The following is a 23678-nucleotide window of genomic DNA, read 5'->3' as shown; positions in this document are numbered from 1 at the left end:
GGAGGATCTAAAAGTAAATCTGAGAAAGGAAACCATGATCAGAACACATTATATTAAAATTTATTTTCAATAAAAGACACCTACCCTTTCCCCATTTTAGTTCATTTTAATATTAGCATAAGCCTGGCTCCCATATCTGATGCAAGAAAGGAAAATCAAACCCTCCCTAAGTCATGAATTTAGACTAAAAAACCCAAAAGAGGTGCTGGGAGACAGAAAAGTGCCAGCCATGGAAGAATGAGGGCCTGGGTGTATATGCTCAGCACATGTGGAAGCCAGATGTGGCAGTGTGCATGCATAAGCACTGGTGGTGTAGGGAGACAGGCAGATCCCTGAAGCTCACTGGGCAGCCAGCCTAGATATAGCATGATTATCCCCAGTACAATAAGAGACCCTGCCTCAAAAAGTAAGGCCAAGAGCCATACAGGAAAATGTTTGATTTAAACTTCTGGTCTTCATAGGCACATACACACATGGTGCACCCTCATTGCATGTGCATCTCCATGAACGGGGACATATACCACACATAAGTATGTGCACAAAACCAAACGAAATAAACAGAACCTAATGTATCATAACAATGTACAAAAGGGACTCACAGTGGCTAAGTTAAATTCATGCAAGGAATAGATGCTATCTTTCTAACTATAAAATCAGTTTAATTTACCACATTAACTTATTGAGGAATCATATGACCATCCCAATAGATTTTTTTTAATCACTTGACAAATTGAACCTTTTTTTTTTTTTTTTGTAATGTTGGTTAGGAAATCCCACACATTAACAGGGGGAGGCAGGGATGCTGTCATTAGCAACACAAATGGTCAGCTAGTGAATGCCATACAGGTCGGGGAATCACGACCAGAAAAAGGGGTCTATTCTAGGAATTTGACCTTATAGAACCATGAGACAAGCTAAGGATTGGGAGCTCACAGGAGGAGCCACTGATCAGGTGGAAATGGATCATCAAAGGAGAAGTCAGTGACCAGGCCATCTTTATGAGGGGTGTGTGTGTGTGTGTGTGTGTGTGTGTGTGTGTGTGTGTCTACATGTAGATATGGATCCCTTACCCTCCATATCTGGACTTTTATTTCCTTAGCTTATCCCCATGAGTCTATAAAGTCAAATTCTTAGAGTAGGTTCCCTTTCCCAGTCAGGGTTCCCTGACCTGCGTGCCACTCACCAGCTGATTATCTGTGTTGATGGTGGCAACATGCATGTGGAAGCCAGAAGCCAGTGTTGGATGTGTCTTTCGGTTGCTCTCTGCCTTATCTGTTGAGACGAGATCTCTAGAGAACCTGAAGTTTGCTGATTTGTGTAGACCAGCTTGTCAGTGAGTTCAGGACACTTTACTTGTCTCTGCCTCCACAACACTGGAACCACAGACATGCCAGTAGGCACAACGATATTTTTACATGGTTATGAGGGACTCAAACTCATCCCCCTCATATTTGCATAGCCAGCACTTTTCCAAGTAAGCCATATCCCCACCTATGGGGAGTATAAATGTCAAAGTGAAATGGAAGGGAAAGTGTGTGGAAGAGTTCCTAAGAAGCTGCTGCCTCTGGGCAGCAACCACCTCCCTGGGCACAACCAGTGCATATGTTGGCCAACGTGGCCAACAGCCAAATTGTTAACAGAGTTGTCAAGACAATTCAATGAGAATTTATATCCACCAGTGTTTAGAACAGTAATTACCCTATAATTGGATGCTGTAAGGGAGTAACAACTACGCAAAGTTCTAACACAGGTCGTGTGAGAGATGGAAACTGGCTGTATCCCACACAAAAGTTAATAAGATGTCCATGTGACAAGCTCAGGGGTAGCACAGGGAAACATCAGACACCTGGGGAATTGGATATCCTTTCTGCTTCATTGTTTTTGGTTGTTGTTTTTCCAAGAACTTTAAAAGCACCTAGAAATTATTAAAATCCATGTTATAGAAACAGAACTCAAGTGATCCTACAGAAAAGGAGAGACCAGATCTAACCTTCACTTCCTGAGAAACTATAAAACCCATATGAAGAAACAGAAACATTTAAACCTAGAACAAGAAGAGGGGAAAAAAAATAAGAGCATTCTGCAGAACTTCGGTGTCACATCATGTGGGAAAGTTTAGAATAATTTTGTCTTAAGGCCTGCAACATAATGGTACCAGACTTTGCATTACACCCATATGGGTGAAACCATTCATCTTCAGTTTCTGGGATTAACTCTATCACTTTCAGTTGGAAGACTACTTCTAAAAGCAAGCATAAAGTTTACTTCAATGTTGAAATACTAAAAGAATTTTCTTTTATTTATGAGATTTTAAACTTTTTCAACATTCAACTTAACAGGAAAATAAGCTCCAGTGAGGAAACATGGGCTTTTCAGTGGGAAAACACCAATTTGAATTTCATTCCATTGGCTTCACTGGGAAGTGCATCATCAGATTGAATGGCTGCTATTCTGGCTTCATCACATTGGATGCTCAGGTCAGAATTCCTATGCACTCCAACCACAGCACCCTGGGAAAATGGGGAGGAGAAACCAAACCAAGCCTATCATGTGTCTTTAAAACACCAGTGCTAAGAATCCTACTTCTTATTAACTTGTTTGAAAAAAAAATACATTTAATTTAAATGTATAAAAATATACATTTAATGTAAATTTTTGTAAATTCAAATGTCAGTTAAAAAAAAAGACAACTCTTGCAGAGAAGTCATAAGCTAGTTGAAATGAACAGATTCTTCTCAAAATAGTGACCCGCACAATCAGAGATGGAACTGGACTCCACTAATCAAGGGGCCAATCATTTAACCAAAGATACCAACATCAGAGAATTAGACTAGTAAAATACCATGAAAAGAATCTCGTCTATTTAAGGTCAGACATGGGGAAAGTGACCCTTACATGGAGTGCTGGTGGGGGTAGATAAAGACATTTTAGCCAAATTAATGAATAAAAATGATAAAAAGATAGTCTTGGCCAGCTTTGCTTTGAAAGTCTAGGTCCAATGATGAATTTTTAAAAGAGATGAGCTATGGTCTGCCCAGTTCTCTGTATTTCAAGCAAAAGCAGAAAAACAGCATTCAAGCTGGGCATGGTAGGTCACGCCTTTAATCCCAGCACTCTGGTGGCAGAGGTAGGTGGATTCTGGGAGTTTAAGGCCAGCCTGGTCTATAAAGCAAGTCCAGGATAGGCAGAGCACTGTTACACTGAGAAACCTTGTCTCAAAAAAAAACCAAAGAGGGCAAAAGAAAAGAAAAGCAGTTTTAAGTGTGGACAGCCTCATACCGAAACAAAACAAGGCAGCCAGTGCACTGCCAAGTGGCCAGTTTCACTGATCCAGTCACCTTGTGTATATCTGTGGGTGTGCATGAGAAAATTATAGGCTCTGGAGCTCAAGTCCTCTCTTTATATTTTAAAGTCCACATAAGCTGCATAACTTGGGAAGGTTTCCAAACCAGTGGATCTTAGTTTCCTTGCCTATAAAATAGTATAGGCTTAGCTCGTTTACCCAACACAACATGGCACACGGTGAGAACTCTATGAATGCCAGGTCTCTCCTCAGGCCAGAGGGCACTGAGCCCCTTTTTGAATGTATCTAATCAGTAATTAAGTCTCATCTCTCCCTATAGAAAACTAAGGTTATTTGGAGTCATTTCTTCTGATGCAATCTAGAGGAATAAGTCTGTTCTTCCATCGATCGACATGGGTAACAAACAGTGTTCTGTGTTACCATGAGCTCCATGTCTCTGCCCCTCCACAGGGCCTACATAATATCCTGTCTTTATACTACGTCTTCTTCTAGAACTGAGACCATCCAACCCCTACCAATACAGTAAATTTAACCACTCCTGGTGTTCAATAATAAACCTAAAATATAATTGCTCTATAATTTCAGTTTAAATGGTCTGACATAGGCAGGCTTCTTTTAAGTGACAGCAAATGGGATTTTTTTAATGGAAATATTGATAAGCCCGTAAGTGATTGGGGAGCCAAGGACGACACTCACACTGCACCAATAAACCTAATGCCATGGAGATTGTCTTTTTAAGAAATGTGTCTTTTCTTTATCAGGGCATAATGCATAGCTTGACATCAGACATGTCAACAGTTAGGCCTCTATTCTTCAAACCGTCATGCTCTATTAATGCTGGTTTTCAGTGGGATTTACTTTGTCAAGGAAGGAAGGGCCAAAGAGGAAAATCTGTGGTTCCCCCTAGTCCCTAAATCCCTCTTCTCACTGATGCACAAATGACTAACTACTCCCAGAGTCACAGAAAGAATGAGGGTTGAAAGCAGGCCAAAACCATCTAGGGAGCAGGGGGCAGGGGAAGCCAGCCTTGAATAAGCAAAGTCCTGCTTAGACAAGAAGAAAAAGAAAACAGAGTCGGTGACAGGAGTGCCGAGGGGGCCTTACCTGTTCTGTTTGTGTCTGTCAGGTGGGCGACGGCAGAGAAGGTTTCATCAGGCCAACAGAACTGAGTGTTTTAGCTGGAGCCAAGAATAGAGTCTTAACTGGGTTCCAAAGAAGCCTAGGCATTTTAACCTGGTTGGTGCACTAGCAGAGACACATGGCGCCCCGCATGGCATCTCCTTGTAATCACAGGCTCCAAGAGCCCTGGGGCAGAGCGAAGCTTTGTTTAGCATGGAATTCACAGTGCGGTTTGGGTGTGGATAAGCTTTGGGTTTGCCCTTGGTGATTTAAGAGACAACAATCTCAGATGTGGCTGATAACCAAGCTCTGATCCCAGAGTAGAGTGCTCAGAAACTTGGAAGTCACATAGTTTCTGATCTTGGGTAAACTCCTGGAAGTGTAGCATAAGTCGATGTATAGATGTTTAATGATTGAAAGGTGACACTTTTGGAAAGTGTCATTTCTATCTCACCTTTACACTTTGGGTAAATTTTTTTTTCTGAAAAATATACATCACCTTATGTATATTTTCATGAGCTTATTTAAACATAAGCTTGGAAATGCTTAACTTAATGTCATTAAATAACTCTAAACTAGAAAGAGGAGATGAAGAAGTAAATAAGAAATGACTGAATAAAAAGTGCGATCTCTTGTGCTGAGGTCACACAGGGAGCATCTTCCCTGCATCAAAACAAATTGAAAAAGTAAAATAAAACAAAAAAAAATTGAAATAAGCACTATTAATAAGGATCATTCTATTACAAAAAAATACTTGAGTCAAAGGAACTGACTCACCTTTCCATTGTTTTGCACTGTTTTTGTTTCCAAAATGTCTTCAGTTCACACACACACACACACACACACACACACACACACACACACACCAGGAGGGAAGAGACTCTGCCTTCTTTTTATAGACAATGATGATGAGGATGACTGTGGACCAATATATACCAGGTGACCATCTGGACTCTGAATTTGTGTCAGGAATGGACACCTTTTTCTAAGAAGTTCAAAATATTTTCGCTATTAGTTTTTGAGCCAGCATCTCACTATGTAGCCCTGGATGACCTAAACTGCTCCTCATAGACCGAGCTGACCTCAAACTTGTAGCAATCTCTCTGTTTCCACTTACTTATTTTTAATATTTTTGTATAAATTTAATTTATTTTTTAAAAATATAGTGAGGATTCCCAGTGAAGATAGGAAAATAGCTATGTGGTAATAATCTGCCCCAATCTAGAATTCATCTTAACAACTTTTCTTAAGTGTTACAAAACAAATAAATAAACATTAAATTTAGCATCTTTTCTCAAACGAAACATGAAGTCATCAGTACATTGATCATATGTCCTTTTCTTTGTAAATCAGTGAGAAAATTATACTCTTGTCTACCTTTTAAAGGGAATTAGAAAATGTGCATAAAATATTTAAGTTACTGATATTGAGACTGAATTTCAATGTCCAAGTTTTTTTAATTTGCATTTATAGACAGTTTCAATAGATGTGAATAATAGAGTATACATAATTTCTCTGGATATTTTTCAATATTTGAGAGCAAACAGTACAGAGTAAAAGGCTTTCCATTCTACCTAAGAAACATCAGACATCTTGCCAAGACCACCCAAATGTGAGCCAGCAAAAGGAGAAATTCTCACTTATACAATTTCAAAAACAAAAACAAAAAAAATGTCGCTTTCCTCCTTAAGAGTTTGCCAACTGTTGGCCCTGAGAGAAGTAAGTAGGGTTAGAAGATCCTCTCTGGTGGCAGAGAAGCCACCACAGCCATGTCAGCCTCACCCAGATAGCAAGGCAATAATAACAAAATGATGACAGGTAAGAGACACACCCGTAAACCCATCAGTTTGCTCTGTTTTGTGCCCAACACCGTCCTCCTGCACATGCACTGATCAAATGGGAAAACAAAGCCACCTCGCAGAGAACAGCTGACAAGCATTGTAGAGTTTTTAGAACCCTGTCATTACACAGAAAACAAGAGAAATCTGCACTTCACCATGAGGAAGGAGGCCACTGAAGACTCGGAGCTTTCAAGCTACTCTCTAGAAGAAGGCATAATTCTGGAGCCATAATTAATTGCCTCCGCTTCTGATTATGTTGAGCTGACTGGCTCAGACTTTTGTTGACTGCCAAATCATTGCATAATCTACTCTAGAGGGAGGAAACACACAGTTGCTAAAAGCTTTCGTGCAAAATGCTCAGCATTCTAGCAGAATTCCTAAGCAGCATGTTAAAAAAAAAAAATAGAATAGAGCGAGGAAGAGAGATAATAAAACAGACTCTGGATAACACTATGATTATGAAAGAACTGTCTGATTTAGTCAAGAATATACATAACTAAATAGATACCCTTCACCCAAAACTGGAATTTTAAAAAACAATTTCAGTTATAACTGAAAATATAATGGTTTAAAAAAAAGAATCAATAGGAAGATTAAAAAAAAAAAAAGCTTGTTGGAAGCCGGGCGTGGTAGCACATGCCTTTAATCCCAGCACTCGGGAGGCAGAGGCAGGCGGATTGCTGTGAGTTTTAGGCCAGCCTGGTCTACAAAGCGAGTTCAGGACAGCTAAGACTACACAGAGAAGCCCTGTCTAAAAAAAAAAAAAAAAAAAAAAGCTTGTTGGACTCAGCAATGCACTCATTGCTTAATGAGAAGGGAAGTCAGTGACAGAGAAGAGAAGACGTATGGGAGATGCAGGAATCATGAACACACAGACATATAGGATGCTGGGTGTGGGAGGATGGAGGAAGATCTCCCAAGCATGTAACTATAACTTGAGAAGAAAGAACAAAAGAAACTCAACGGCAAAAAAACAAAACAAAACAAAACAAAAAACATAAAATGCCTCAAGTATTGTAAAGTTAAACACTGTGCTTCTGGGTTCATAGTAAAAAAAAAATAGTAAAATTAGAAAATTTTCTGAACTGAAACAAATTACTAATTTGTTACTAATGCTAGGATAAGGAAAAAAAAAAAAAAAAGAAACATATCCTGGAACTATTTGTTTCCAGGGCTGGTGATGTCGCTGGTAGAGCTCATATCTAGCAAAGCAAGGCCCTAGGTTCAATCCCCAGGCCCAAATATAATTCCTTTCTCCCTATTTTTAATGGTGCATGCCTAAAATCCTAGCTCTTGAGAGGCTGAGGCGGCGCAATTAGATGTTTGAAGCCAGTCTGGAATAGTAGCAAGACCCTATCTAAAGAAGACCTTGTGGTAAAGGAGGAGGAAATGAAATCAATAGATTCTGTATAACTCTTTAAAACAATAGTAAATTAAACAACAAGTTAGAAGTCAAAGCAGTAGCAGCAACCACAACAAAGCGTAAGAAATGTGAAAGTTCCTTCAAGATGCAGCCCCTGAGAGGCAACTCATGGTCCAACTCAATGGCCTTACACCCAATCATGAGGACACTCAATGGCCTTTAGAAAAAAAGAAAAAACCAACAACAACAACATATACAAACATGAAAATTGTTAGAGGCGGAAGAGACGAGGGGGTTCAAAGGGAGGGCAGAGGTGGGTTTGATTTTTTTTTAAAACACATTTTATGCATGTATGGATTTTGCAAACATTTTTTTTTAAAGAAGAGGAAAGGGGAAATGATTTTTCTGTATGTACGATAGACTTTGGTAAAGAGTTTTAAAAGAACTGGAATGAATAGTTATTTGGAGTGTGAAATCGACGAATTAGAAAGGGGAGTGGCTGGTCCTTCTGTACATGGACAAGTGTCAGCACTGAAACGCCTGAGGACCAGCTCCGAGGCGTGTTTATATATGGCCCAGGTGAGAATGTCTGCAGAAACCTGCAGGCCTGAAGACAATACTGGCCTCCGTGGTCTGGTCGTAAAAAATAAACCCAGTCACTGGGAACAAAGTGCAGGGAAATTTAAAAGGCTTTGAAAGTGAGCAGAAGACTAAATGTGTTTCTCTGTGGTCAGCTAAATAGTAATGTAGGAAATAAAAAGAATATCAAGATGTCTTAGCCAGCCTTATATATGTGTCAAGACATATAGGAGAGTGCATTTATATATCTTTAGTGCTGAAAATCATTGTTGATGAACTCGGGATTAAATCAATGAACGAATAACGAGGCCAAACGAAGCTATCCGTTTAGATACGGGAAAATGTCAGCGTAGGAGTTATGGCAGGTGTGCACTGGAGAACTAGACCTGGGTGCTGGAGGATTTTAGACCATATCCCTATATCAAAAAGTATTTTAAGATGCAAAGACAGAAAAGACCATTGAATGAACTTATATAAAGTATATGAAGAAGGTCTCCAGAAGGGAAGAGCTGGACTGTAAAGACTAAAGTAAGGCAGAAGTATTACTGACAGCCTTAAAATTATTGCGACTATAAACTGTTTGCCCATAGACATTAATGCCTATGGTGGTTACTTTTTTATGCCAGGCTATAAAACTCAGTTACTTCATCAAACATGAATCTCAGTGGTGTTGTGACGGTATTTTGTAGTTAAAACAGCCACAGTCACCTGACTTCAAGGAAAGGAGGTCGCCTCGGTGGTGTGAACGGGCTTGTCCAATCAGCCTGCTCAGCAAAACCCGAGGTTTCTCAAGGAAGTTTCATCCAATCCTGCAGGCTCCGTGCCTGCTAAGCTTCCTGCCTGCCAGTCTGCCCTGCAGATCTCAGACTTGCCAGCCTCCACATCCCTTGAGCCAATTCCTTCAAACAAATCGGGGGTGGAGAGAGCATATCCCATCGGCTCTGTTTTCTCCGGGGGGGGCTCTGATACGCTCATTGAACGTGCATCAGTTGAAAGGAGAGGGGGGAAAAAAAGAAATGAAAAGATTAGAAATCTGAATTGCAGCCAGAGAGAATAGCACAGGAAAAGATCTAAGAGCAGGAGCCCTGCTCGTTCGATGACCTGAGATTAGGCCAGTGCGCCAGGAATGACGAGAACAGGAGAAAGGAAGATCAAATGAGAGCAAGGCCGATGTGCAGGACGCTCAGGCCCCGGGCAGAACTCTCTGGGCCGTTGTAACTCCTGCTAAACCCTCAGCTACAACTCAACATCTCTTTCTCCAAGAAGCCACCCTGACTGCCCAAGTGCCTATCAGGTGCACTATTGTCCTTTCCAGTAGATTGGGGTTTTTTTTTTGTTGTTTTTTTTTTTGTTGTTTGTTTGTTTGTTTGTTTGTTTTCCTTTTCTGGAAGTTATAGTTTTTGTTTACATCCTCACTTGGGTAGGCTTTTCCTACGTAGCCCAGATTAGCCTCCAATTTGTAATCCCCCTGTCTCTCTCCCCTGGGCATTGGGATTACAGGTGTGTGCTACCACATTCACTCTGGTTTATATGTATGTAGGGATTGTTAATAGGCAGCTCCTTATTAAGCTATAAATCTTACAGGAGTATAATATATAAATGTGTGTGATGGAAAAAAATTTTTTTCAATTAAGTCCTACATGTAAGCATACAACGTATAATCCCTCATTCACTCTGTGAGCAAGGTTCAAGGTGTGTTAGTGTCACAGTGAATATGATGTTAAGAAAAAATTTGGCAAGTAAATTCTTAAGTAAAATCCACTATCAAGTATAACGTAGTCAGATAAATTGTTCATTGACCTGCCACCTTATTCTGAAATTATATTAGCTATGGCAGGTCACTACAAAAAAGTGAGTTGTAGACAGTTTCTGGTTTAAATCAGATTGTAAGGAATTGACAATGCCCAGCTCACTAATGAAAAGCTTCTGACTTCTAAGAGAAGGATAGCTAAACGAGGAGGAAGCAAAAGTAGGTCTAAGAAAGTCAACACGGGTCGGACCTAGTCGCACCTACACAGACCGTGCTTTGGAGCTAAGGGGTTGGGTTCTACCCTCATCTTTCCCACCTGTCCATCTGTTGTGAGTCTTGGTTCCTAATTCGTCTACAAAATGGAAAAGTGCAATGTCCATTTGATTGCTTCAAGGATAAACAAAGCAATAAACGCAAGCTCTGAAGACGCTGGCCGGTGTGTGACACTTGCTATGCGTGGTTACGAGAAAAGCTGAGGTTATTGTGACGTGTCAGCCAGTCTGCAATGAACGGATAGACTGGTGTGAGTCAAAGCAGCTGTTGGAAATTTGGGAATTCTTAAATCAGCTTTCTACGGAAGGTTGGGTTATAGCTTCTATCCGCCAGAAAGAAACTGAAGTCTTCCGGGTGCACAGAAAGTATAATGGTAGTAATTTTTAATGATTAAATTGGCCCTCCCCATCCACAGTTTGCATGCATGGATTCAAACAGCCATTGATCAAAATGCCTCAGAATTAAGCACTGGACACTTTTTTCTTGTCATTATTACCTAAACAATATAGCAAAATAACTACTTATATATTGTATTTAGTACTTAAAGTGATACAGAGATTATTTAAAGTATGCAGGAAGGTCTGTATAATTTCTATGTAAATATGTCATATGATACAAGGAAATGAAGCCTTAACAGTCATGGCTGCACATCCTCTTTTAGTGTGCAGACTGGCAGCATTTTCTCTAAAATGCCTTTCATTCCCAGAGTTGTCCTGAGGAAGATTAGCTACTACACATGGGATAGGAAGAGAAGGGTAGCAGCCAGCTCCCCATATGCAAAGGAGGGTGATGCAGCAACATAGGCCACAGGGCAGTTTTCATGTAATTACATGGCTCACCTATTAACCAACCTACAATTCCGAGACACAGGAACCCCACTGACCCCTCTTTACCCAAGCCTGCCATTAGGCTTTCGCACATTCTTCTCTCCCGTGTTTTCTCTTTCCTCACACTCTCAAATTCCACCAGAACACTCCCCCTAAAAAAAGTTTCAAATTCTTTCACTTAAAAAAATTCTCTGCCAGGGCTCACGAGAGACCCTCCAGAACCCAGTGCCCCAGTCTGAATGATCAGCCATGGATTGTTTTCAACAATGTCAAGAACAGGCCATGTGAAGTTGTGGCTAAAAAAAAAATTTATATATATATAAAGTCATCCAGATCAACATCTTGCTGGGCCAAGAGCACATGTCTTTCAAAGTCTTTTTCCAGCTCTGGTCTCAGAAACATGGGAAGGCATTTTCCAGAGCCGTTTTGTTCCTGCGCCCACCAGCACAGGTGCTCGTTGCTGGCCTGCTAATGTATCTGCATTTAAAGAGAGTAACTTGCCAGAAATTACAAAGCTACCTACAACCCTTTAGAAGCTTTTATATTAAGTTAGATTTTAATTGGCAGTGCAAAGGCTTTTTTTGTCCACAAATGAGAGGGTCTTAGAGCCTGTCATTGGGCTGAATCACAGAGGGTGACACCAGTGTCTGTTTTTTTGTTTTTGTTTTTGTTTTTTTGGTTTTTTGGTTTTTTGGGTTTTTTTCTTTTTTTGGTGGATTGTAGAAAGGAGAGGGGAAAAAAAGCTTTCCAAGATGATGAGTGAGCATTCTTTCCACTGCCAATCGCCTCTCCTAAGGTTCATTCAACACTGGGGTTAGGAGTCTCTTACCAAATGGCTAAAGGGAGTTCTGAATCATTCCTGCAGAGCCACAAAGTGACGACGCAGCTCGCCAGAAGCCCATCCCGTGCTCCTTTTCTGCTGGCTCTTGATGTCCAGTTGTGCTCTGGCAACCACCTTAAACCTAACTGCTCCTCGCCAGTATTGGCTTTCAGGTTTCACTCTCTGCCTTTGAGTCCAGAGAGATGAAGCAGTGGGTGACTCAGTGCCATAAATATCACCTATTATCTCACCCTGGGAAGCAGCTAAGAGTGAGAAAATCACTTGGATTTTACGAAGGAGACAGGAAAATACACATAAGATACAGAATTTGGATCTATACGAGAAACGGCTTGAATACATGCTAGGAAAATATTTACAAGCACAAAATGAGCAGACAGTGGTTGCATTACATGATAATCTCTGTAAATAAGGAACTGTATCCATCAATCAATCAAAGAGCATTCCTTGTGCAGCCCACTGAGCTCTTTCTTAGCGGATTGTGGCATATGCTGTGACAGTAAAAAACTAATGCTGATGGAACTAAGCTATGAAATAAGTGCCCAGTTACGCTGCTGGGTGTAAGTTTAACAGGATTTCAAAGACAGGGAAATGGCTGTTGTGTCTTCCAGCTGCATGGACTAATTATCTGCCCTTGACCCAGCACTATTGCTTCCTTCCTTACAAAAAGTGTTCCAGAAACATGCTAATGTCCACTGCTGGGTCTTGCTTCAGTTCTTCCTGGGAGCTGGCATTGGCTGCCCATTACTAAAGGCTGCTCTTTTACCAATCCCAGCGCTACCCAGAACTTCCAGCTTGTTGGTGTGAGCTGGTTATGATGACCACTTCTGAATCCTGTGTTTATCTCCTCTGGTGAGTATTTGTTTGGATGCATGACTGGGAAAACTCTGTTTGGGGTAGCTTCAGGCCTACTATTGAACTTTCCCATCAGTGACAGGAACTGTGTGTACTTACATAGTATATGTAAAGCAGAGAAGCCCCAAATGGCTTAAAACATGTTTATTTGGGCAACGTTTAAAGCAACTGGGTATAGAACTTTAGTTTTGTATCTAGAACTTAAGCTCATTGCCCTAGTCCCCCGTGAAACACTAAACTACATAGGAACTTATATAGGGGCCACCTTTCATCTATTTATGTATCTGTGAAACAAAAAAAAAAAAAGCGCCCTTACACACTTTGTAGAAAGATCAACCAACCATTCAAAACAACAACAACAACAATGAAGGACAGGCATTCTCTACAAGCAGGAAGGACCATTTCTGGTGACCGCTGGTGATGGTGTGCAAATTCTGGTGACCGCAATAGGAGGATCCAGGCTTTCTGATCTCTGTTATGCCTGTGTTAAATTGATTCTTTTTTTTTTTTTTTTGAGTGTTTTAATCAGGAATCCCAGTTTTGTACGAGTCTTTTTAAAAGGCAAGAATCACTTTCCCTCAAATAGCATCTTTTTTACAATTTATTTTTAATTATGTCTGGGAAAGGGATATCTTCAAATCAGTGTTATTGCTGGAGAAGACCAATGCTACCAGACCCGTTAAGCTGCAGTTATTGGCAGTTGTAAGCTGCCCTAGTGGGTGCTGGAAACTGAACATGAACCGTCTATAAGAGCAGTCCCCAACACACTGTACTCTATCCACGTTCCATTAGCAGGACACAGTCATAGGCTCTGCCCAATCGCAAGAAGTTCAGCTGATACAGAGTATGCACATTGTTCAAAAAAAAAGAGAGTGGTAAATGAACAGCCAGGAAAGAAGCAGGAATTTAGAAAGAAAGGAATAAATATGAGACTAAAAAGAAATAGCTGGGGCTGGAGAAATGGCTTATTGTTCTTGCAGAGGACCCAGTTTTCCTTTACAGCACCCACTTCATGGCTTACAACCATCATATAATATAATTAATAATAATATACTATAACATAACATAGCATAACATAATATGTTGGATAGAATGAAGTGTGAAGTATGTTGGAGAATGGAAAGACAGATCAGTGATACACACACACACACACACACACACACACACACACACACCACACACACACACACCACGCACACATTGTAGTGGTTTAGATAAGAATGGTCCCCATTGGCTCATTTAAATGTTTGGTCCCCAGTTGGTAGACCTGTTTGGGAAGGGTTAAAAGGTGTGGTCTTGTTGAAGGAACTCTGTCACTGAAACTCTGTCACTGGGGGGAGGCCATGCCATTCCGTAAGCTCTCTTTCTCTTTGCCTCATGACTGTCGTCTCAATATGTAAGCTGTTGGCTCCTGCTCAGCAGCATGCCTGCCTGCCTCCATGGTCCTCACCATAATGGTCATGGACTCTAACCCTCTGGAACTTTAAGCCCAAAATTAAAGGCTTTCTTTTAAAAGTTGCCTTGGTCATTGTATTTTATCAAGGAATAAAAAGACACAACGTGTTTATAAACGTAGAACAAAATAAGTCGTTATAAAACTTTAAAAGAAAGAGAAATGGCTGTAATTGAGTCAGAGGGCTAGAATCAGCTCTCCCACTCAGGTATAATCCACCACTTCAGCTCTCCAAGCCTTGGGATCCAAGCTGAGGAAAGTTAATTTTTTTTACATATATATAAAAAATGCCTTGGAAAATAACAACTGTAAAAAAAATAAATAAAGTTTTCTGTAAAGAGAAAACCTAGAAAACCATATGTATTTATAAGCTTGAGACAATAGGAGAAAGCTTAATTATCTCATAGAAATATAGAACACACATCATTTTATACATACATATGTGTGACATGAACTCTCTAGGGAATACCATGGGTCGTTCCACCTACAGACACAGTAGCAGTCACCCAAACATTCAAAAGTACATTCTCTGCTTAAGAAACCACAGGTGTGGCATACACAGCCTGGGGAAGAAGGGACCGGGAGCGAACACAAGGACTCAAGTGGGGAAATCTAGAGTCACTAAGCCTCATCACCCACCCTAAATCTCTACACCTCACCTTCGAATATGTAAAGTCACAGCCTACCCAACATCCACCTGGCATAGGCACATTCCTCTGAGAGCCTCACAGATCTCTATCACAGAAGGACAACGCAGACAATGGCCATAAGCACAAGCTAGCAGTGGTGTCTAGAGGTCCCTTCAAAGACCATTGCGCTAAAAGAGGAATTCCTTAAGTCACATGCTCCACGAAGCTGTTTACTTTTTTAAACATTCTCCCTTACATGGGAAAAGCCTGCTAATACCTATTTCCTATTGAAATCACTCTCTCTCTCTCTCTCTCTCTCTCTCTCTCTCTCTCTCTCTCTCTCTCTCTCTCTCTCCGAATTACAAGATTATCTCACTTAAGGAAAACAAGTGTATGTGGTTACATAGGTGCTTAAGATTCTTCGCATGCACCTGTATGTGTGCAGATATATTTAAAGAATGTTTGAGGGCACGTGCGCTTCTGTGTGCTCGTCCTCTTCTCTGCGTGTATTGGCTAGAATGAGACCTGGGAAGCCTCACCATGAAGACAGGCTGTAAGAAGGCAGCTGCCTCCTGTACTTAGATGCTCGCAAACAGAAGTCATCTATCAAGGGAAGTGTATAGGACTAAATGGGGAGACTTTTAATAAGAGGCGAAGAGGTGCACCTTACCTAATAAAAAGAACACAGAGAGACCCCGGCTGTGGCTAATGTGCATAAAAAATTCAGCCTGTCAAATCCTCACTTTTCTAATTCAGTAATCTAAATAATTTATTTGACATTTTAGCTCAAGATGACCTTTCTTGGGGAAAAAAAATTACTGTTTTAAACTTTTAGCAAGTACAGCCCCCAGCCGCAGAGTCCCCACTGAAGGCTGCATTTCCCCCAAATGCGCAAAGGTTAACCTCATACTGCTCAAACACATTGCTGACCCTTTTAAGTGGTTTGCAAAATGTCACTTAATTTTTTAAACTAATTTCAATTATATAGCAATATTTGAGTTCAGTGTTTGGTGGGGGTGGTTGTGGAAATGTGAGGTTCCAGTCAGGTCCTACCTAGAAAAAAATTTTAGGCAAATCGTTTGTTTCAAATAATAGCTTTCTTAGATCACAAATACACAAATTTAAATACACAGTCTTAAAATCTTACAGAACATATAGTAAGACCATACATACAGAGTTCCCCTGAAGGGTTTACAGCTGTCAAGACGGTTGGTTCTCAAGAGAAACGAGATGAGAATTCCAGGTTCTCAAAGGTGCTGTGTGCTTTAGGTGATGGCCTTTGAGCCAAGCTACTCAGCTGAAAACCCTAAGCCTCAAAGTGGCCAACTTATCCTTGGCTTCCATCTAGGTCCGTCTTCAATCAGCCCGGGAGATCAGTGGGGTGACAGATGTCATAAACAGATTGCCTGTTCGTCTCTTCCACAAGCAGTTAGTGAAATCTCAACCTTTTCTCTCAGAAGCCAGCCAAAAGCTTGCCAATGAATCAGAAGCACAAAAGGAGGCCTGATGGTTACTACGACTGTAATTGGATTTCCGCCGTGCACAGGAGCCCGTCCTTTCGTCATTGCATCCTTGAAGGCTTCTTCATGAAAGGTAGAGATGTCACAACACTTTAGAACCCAGACTTTCCTCCTGCTCATGGTGAATCATAAGAGAATTTGATTCTCTAATTGGGCGAATCACATCATTTTATGAAAACTTGTCCGTTGCTCTTGTTAAAGCAATATCTTTATGGAGACATGGGTGAACATAAGTTCCTGTGTTATTTTCAAATCCGAATCTTGATATTGGCCGCTGTACCAATTATGGGAGTGGGATGGGCTGATGTGACCATCAAGCCGACGTGAAAGCTCAGGTCCAGTATTTCCTTCTTGTTCTCACCTCTCTGACATAGTGTCCCCTGGAGCCTGCTGCTCCATATTTTCCTCACCCAGAAACATCATATTTCTCTTGATCAAAGGTGACTATGGCCCACACTCTCAGAAACTGCCTCACAAAATGGAACTTAGGCCTAACAACCTACGTGAATTTGAGCCAGTCTCCTGCCTTTCCTGACACTTTGTCACTTGCACCAACTTTGTTTCCAACAGAATGTTTAGATTTGGGTGCAAATAGATATATTTGAAAACTTATTCAGCCTAAAAAAAAAATCCAATCTTTCCAGGTATAGCCATCATTAGCAAAGTTTCAAAAATAGAAAATAATCGATTCTTCTTAAATTAAACTCAACCCAAGAGTTCCTAGCACATGGAACATATTAAGCTCTTGTAAGAAGTTTTAAAAAACATGAAGTGGGGAGCCTTCCTCAGATTCCAAGTCAGAAAGTGTGGAGGTGGGTCTAGCATCTCATGTTTTTAACAGCTGTACAGATTTGCTCTATGCTTACTTTTACTAAGAATGACCGACAAGGTAAATAAGTTGTACAACTAGTTATCTGATGTAATAAAAATAGTAAATAGCTTTAAAGTCAACAGGAGAATTGCCATCACATCCTGACTAGGAGAATCTTTCAGAAATGAAGGGTTTCAAGCAAAGAAGCAGACGTCCACTGTAAAAAAACAAATCCACAGCATTAGTTCCTTGTGATTTTTTTCTAATTACTGTTATCAGACTTACTATAGCCATAGCTCTCTCTGCTTGCTGTTTGGAGTGCTTCCTGTAGAAGCTGCTGCTGCCAGCATTGTGGTCAATTACCCAATAGAGACACACAACCAATTAGCATCTGATATAAGGAGGACACAGTGTCACACTGGTGCACATAACACTTTGGTGGAGTTGCCAGAGAAGCCCTCTCCAACTTCCTTCAGTAAAGTGAAAATGAATAGATGGGTGTTATGGTGGAGAAAAAGAACTGGGCACCAATAGCTAGTTGCTGAAGACTCACCAGCCCTTCATTTTCCTCATCCTCTACAAGGCTTCAGAGGACTCTTTATTTTTATTTTTTATTTTTTTACTTTCTTTTTATTATTATTAATTTATTCTTGTTACATCTCAATGGTTATCCCATCCCTTGTATCCTCCCATTCTTCCCTCCCTCCCATTTTCCCCTTATTCCCCTCCCCTATGATTGTTCCTGAGGGGGAATTCCTCCCCCTGTATATGCTCATAGGGTATCAAGTCTCTTCTTGGTAACCTGCTGTCCTTCCTCTGAATTGTTTTCAAATGTGTTTTAGTTTCTTATGTCCAGAGGAGTCTTTCAACATCAGCATTTCAGCCAACAGAGTTGAATCTCTCTTACATTTTCCCACAGATACATTTTTTCCAAAAATCTGAGGGACAGATCATGAGTTCTGGGATGTTCTAAAAGAAAAATTTTCCAGAGTCGAATGATGTATGATATTCTCAAAAAAATCAATAAAACCTTTATTTTTAAAAAGCTTATGTACACTAAAATGTAACTAACCGTCACTCTATGGAGTGAACTCATTTACTGTGCTTGAGTATATTGGGAAGCAGTTTAACTGTGAGGTCAAGCTCCCCAGCCTATGACGTAAGCACAGCCAACAACATTCTCATTCTCATGCCAGTATCTCCAACTCTATTTATGGAATTCAGTCAGCTCGGCAACTTGTGCCAGGACTGGGCAGCACTGTGACAGAAATTGGGGACTGTGTGGCCGTTAAAATACTCAACTGCACAAAATGCTTAGTCTCTGTTTTCTTAAACTGGTCTTGGCAGACCAAGTCTAAAGTTATAACTTGAAAGTTGGTCCTCTGCACATTTCAGAAACTCCTCCAATAAAGCCGCTGTGGCCACCACCACAGACACTGTCTCCTCCTGTGTGCTGATTTCTGTCGGGGGGGGGCTCAGGATGCTTTTATAAACTGAAGAGCACACAGCTTCAGTTCCTGCCTCCAAGCTCCTCCCCTGACTTCCCTCAGTGATGGAGTGTGACCTGGAAATTGTAAGCTGTGACAAACAAAACCTTTCCTCCTCCTCAAGCTACTTTTGGTCACAGTGTTTTGTTTTGTTTTGTTTTGTTTTGTTTTGTTTTGTTTTACAGCATAAAAACCCTAAGCCACTTTCCTACCCATTTCTCCTCAGTCTGGAGAAGTATATCATCCCTACAGCATTTGCCCTAAGGGGCCATGCCATGCTGTGTCATCTTCTTCATGTTTTCTGTTCTCTATCTTTCCTCCAGCCCAGCTGCTCACTCATCAGCTCCGGCCACCTGGCATCTAAAGCGCCTCTCACTCCAATCCCCATTCTTAGTATTTTCTATTCCTAGTGCCAGGTTTTTTGGTCCCATTTCCTTGACCTCTGCATACCATCACTGGCCTGCCTTCTTCCACATTCTGAATTGTTTTCCTCCAGGTATTTTCTTGTTTCTCTACGGACACTCCTCTGTTTTGTTGGCAGGCGTTGTCTACTCTGCTGCTCCCGGAAACACTGTGGCTCCACCCTCTGGTCGCCCTCCCATTGTCCTGTGCCATGGTTCCTTTCCCACTTAGCCCCGCCATCTTCATCCAGCATTTGCTAGCTTTTAGAAGCTCAATCCCTTTACATGCCGATCACTGGATGGGCATACCGAAGTATACAACAAACACACAAACTACTTGTTGAAAATAGAATCAAGCTTCTCAGCTACCCCACTGTACGTGTTCCTCACTTTAGCCACTCAGGTACCCAAGAAAAGAGCTCCAGTAGGCTTCCTCACATATCTACATCACCACATCCTACTAATCTCATCTTCAATCTCCCAAATCTATTTTCGTTTTGCCATTCCCAAAATACAGTTCATATACTCAGAATTTCCTTTCTATCCACTGTTACACTTTCCTGGTAAATACAACCCAACATATTTATACTGAGCTAAACTGAGCTTCTCAATCCATCATCAACCCTCACTCCTGTCTATTCAAAATATCATCCTTATTTCCTAGGTGAAAGTTTCAGTCTTTGAATATAGATTCTTCCACGAGAGAAGCCTCAATTTTATCATGGTGGACTCCCTTTTTCTCCTTGAGGCGACTATAGCGTAGGAGAGGTAGAACGCCCATTGACAGAGGATAGGTGTTTTGCAGCCTTCCCTACATCATTCCCTTCTGGACAATAAGAGTTTCTGTTGATCTCTGCAGCCCCCAAATTTAACCCTGGAACAAGCTGAAAGAACACATTTGTTGAGCATTTGAAGAACGGATAGGCGGTGATGTTAAAGAGGGGCAACAGGAAAGCACTGGCTTCCAGGGAAGGAATATTGCACAGGCAGGTGGGTGGGCACTTGGATTCTCTCATGCAAGCTCTGCCGCTATCTGTACAACTTAGAATAAGCCAAGCGCTGTCTCGCGACCGCAACTTAACAATCTGGAAAATAAAAGCAGAGTCTACCAGTCAACTAACTCCGCAACAAAACCTAGCCAGAAAAGAAGTGAGAGATGAGGTGGTCTAAAGTAACGTGCAAGGTCAAAGCCTGGCCCTGTCAACTGTGGAGTTTAAGCTTCAAGAGATGACCTAACTTGTCTTCGCATCCGTTTTCTGGTCTGTAATGTGCACCCTAGCTTGCTTTTTGTTACAAAAAGCAACTTAGACAAAGAAATGGTTTACACCTTCAAGGCTGAAGCTCAACCATAAAACCAGGAGTGGTAGCTGAAGCAGAGGCCGTGAAGAAATGCTTGCAGACTCACACGCAGCTGCCTTTCCTACGCAGCTGGGGACCCCCCTGCCCAGACCTGCCCCTTGGCCAATCTGGTGGAAGCATTTCTTCAGCACATCTCCTGCTCTGTGCTGCCTCTAACTTGTGTCAAATTGTGTCAACCTTACCCGTGTGAAATGAAGTAGAAACAAGAAATACTTTTATTTTGTAGCCTGTTTTTTGTTTTTTGTTTATTTGATTGAGTGAGTGATTGATTTTTGGAGACAGTGTCTCCATATGTACCCCTGTGAGACCTGGAGCAGGCTGTGTAGCTCTGCCTGCCTCTACCTCCTGGGTGCTGGGATTAAAGGCAAGAATCACTACACCCAGCTAGAAGTATGTTTCCATGGTAGGATTATGCAAGAGCAGAATCAGTGACCACTTAGAACTATGTAACACTTAGAATAGTAATCAATCTATGCAAAGCACCTACCAATTGCAAGACTGTCTATGGATGAATGCAATTTAAGTTGTTAGCATTTGATTTGAATGCTGCCTAGTCATGACCTTGGGGTATATATCAATAAGACCCAGGGTCCCTGGTACCACTTTCAAGTCTCTGTCTTCCTCACTGCCACTGAACCCAAGAAATCTGACATTTCGTGGAACTGGCCATCAGTATGTGACGTTTCAGAAGTCTCTGTTGGCATCTATGTCCAACATCCCGAAAGAGGTCCTGAAGCCGTCAATACTCAGTTTTCCTTCCACTGTGGAGAAAGGGTGCTCAGTGGACAGAGGAAGAGAGCATCACTTGCTCACTTGTCATGTCTCAGAAAGGTCAATGTGCGAGCCTGCTTCTTACCACAAGACAACAGTGAAAATGAAAGCATGAGTCCAAGAAAACAAATTTCCTTCACTTTTGAGTCCATCACTTTGACCACTAAGAGAATCTTCTCTTATTCTTCAGCCTGATCTTTCTCAGGCTCCTTCCATGATGGACTTCTATCTCAGTCTTAATCTGCTTTAACAGACCAATAGGTGACGGACATGTGCACATAAGCACCTCTGATTTCCCTCTAGCTGAATCAATGCCCAGGATGGCTTAATAAGAGGAAGCCTCTCACCTCTGTCAAAGGGTTAACTTACCCTCCATCACTCTTGCACTGACGGATTCTATATGTTACCCCTCTAACTGTCTGATGAGTCGTGTGCTAGATGAAGAAGCCAGCTCTGTGTTCGGTATGTTCTGAGACACGTTACACGGGCTGGCGATGGGATTCCTTAACCACCGCTAGGAAAGGGGGCCAGGCAAGGCTGCTAACAGCTGTGATCCTGACTACCTCATTACAGCTTCAAGGAAGGAAAAGGCGAATTAGGGGAGTGAACTAAATTTGGCCACTTGTCTAAATTAGTAAGGAAAAAGTATGGATGACACTGGAGCCTCCCGTTCATCTTAGCTGCCCTCGTTATTTTTAATACACCGCTGTTCACCTTCACTTCCCTTCAAGAATAGGGGAAGCCCGTGTAAGAATCCACAGTTTCCGATCCTAGCCTGCATGTCTATAAAAGGCTACACCTGCAACGTCTGCTGGCCTGGTGTGAGCAGCCCCTTGCCATGTTGGCCATTGCAGGAGGCCCAGCACACACAGTGTGAGTGAGCCGAGGGCTGTGTGGTGGCCCTCACTCACCTGACCACAATGCAGAAAGCTTTAAAAGGAAAGGCAAGCAGCCTAGTTTCTTTTATTCCTCAAGGCACTGGTGAGAGGTTTTGATCCTCTCTGGCCTTGTTCCTCGGCCAGCTCTCTTCCTTTGTCTAGCCCCCTTTCAGTGAGATTCTGCGGGGTTACTTTATTTTTTTTTTCTTTTTCTTCCTAACCAGAAAACGTAGTGTGGTTCTGTAAATGTTTTCTTGCTGTTGTGTTTTTCACACTATTTTCTTCCTTGTTTTGGGTGGGTGGGGAGAGGGGGGAATGAATCTGCCTTTGGTCACACTATTTGCTCCTCTATGGTCACCTCGGAGAAGATTAACCCTTTCATTAAGAAAGCCTGGCCAGGGTCAAGCCACCGCCTGGCTAGGGACTCTTATATACCTTTGATCTCCCAGCTATGGAGAAATTATTAGCAAATTCTAAGCCTTCCCATGTGATTTGTTTTTGTAAATTTGTAGAAATTATTCCTAATCCTATTACGTGGCCTAGGGCAAACCTGCATTAAATATAGGAGACTTTTTGTTATGTGGCAGATGGATAATAAAGGAATGCTGAATGCAGCTCCATTCCAAGTTATGGGAATCTGGACACTTCATCAGCATTCGCTTAATCCTCTGCCATGGCTCCGCCTTTGATGAATGCTCTCATTTATGACCACTGATGCCGCTCACTTAATTTCAGAGAAGAAAAATAATACCTAGCTGTTAATGTGAATATTTGAGTTTATGGCTGTACAATGAATAATTGTGACATTATCAAAGGAACGTCTCCTTATACATTATTCAGTTGTGTAGACCACATTAACCAGAGACTGGAAACTTCCAGCTTTGCACCTTCCATCTTCTTTGGAACGGAGACACCATGCAGACAAAAGTCAGTATCTCAAACCAAATTCTGCCTGACAGCGCGTATCAGCCCGCACTATATTTTGTTCATTGTGGTGCCAATCTCCTATCTCACCAATGACATTTTTTCAAAGAAAGAGGGGATTTCCTAGAGACTCGACCCCATGCAACTTCCATAGCTTATTATCGGATAGGAGCATGTAGCCCTGGTTCCTGCTTTAATACTGACGCCATGGAGGATGTCTGGAGGGTCTGGCTGAAAATTAAGACAGCACACCTTTGCTGTTTATACTTTATATGTAAACGTAGAGTCTATTCTCTGTGTGTTTTCAGTCGAGGAGCAGGAGAGAATGTTTGGAAGACATTCGTGAATCCCAGGGTGTTAGCTGGGTTCAGCCAGGCGTAGCTCTGTACTGGTGTCGTTAGAATAGTCACACAGAACCAGTCACTGCTCTGTTGCCGGGGAATATGTGCCTTCACTGCTTGAAGATCTACGTCTTTGTTTCTAGGCAAGTAGGGGATGAGGGGCTAGATCAAGGCAGTAACGAAGAGACTGGAGTATGTACAGTGTAAAAAGAAAACGCACTAACCGGTCACCTTAATGCACATATAGCTACAGGTTATGTGAGGGTATACTGTTTAAAAATGCTAAGAATATTTATAAAATATCAAGTTTTATTCTATTAGACAAGAAAATAGCTGTCTAGAAACAGCTTCATAT

The 23678-nt window shown here is 41.5% G+C and overlaps 1 long non-coding RNA gene across 1 annotated transcript in view; it reads right to left on the bottom strand.

Moving 5' to 3' along the window:
• The window catches only part of LOC311594130, a 37060-nt gene extending 32502 nt beyond the window's left edge, over nucleotides 1-4558 (bottom strand). The window contains exon 1 of the long non-coding RNA XR_014777977.1: nucleotides 4409-4558. This is a non-coding gene — a long non-coding RNA (uncharacterized lncRNA). The remainder of the gene's footprint in view (nucleotides 1-4408) is intronic.
• Between the last annotated feature and the right edge of the window lie 19120 nt (nucleotides 4559-23678).

This window comes from Acomys minous, assembly GCF_964271855.1.
Source record: "Acomys minous genome assembly, chromosome: 3".
NCBI lineage: Eukaryota > Metazoa > Chordata > Mammalia > Rodentia > Muridae > Acomys > Acomys minous.
This window is presented reverse-complemented; position numbering and strand designations above follow the sequence as displayed.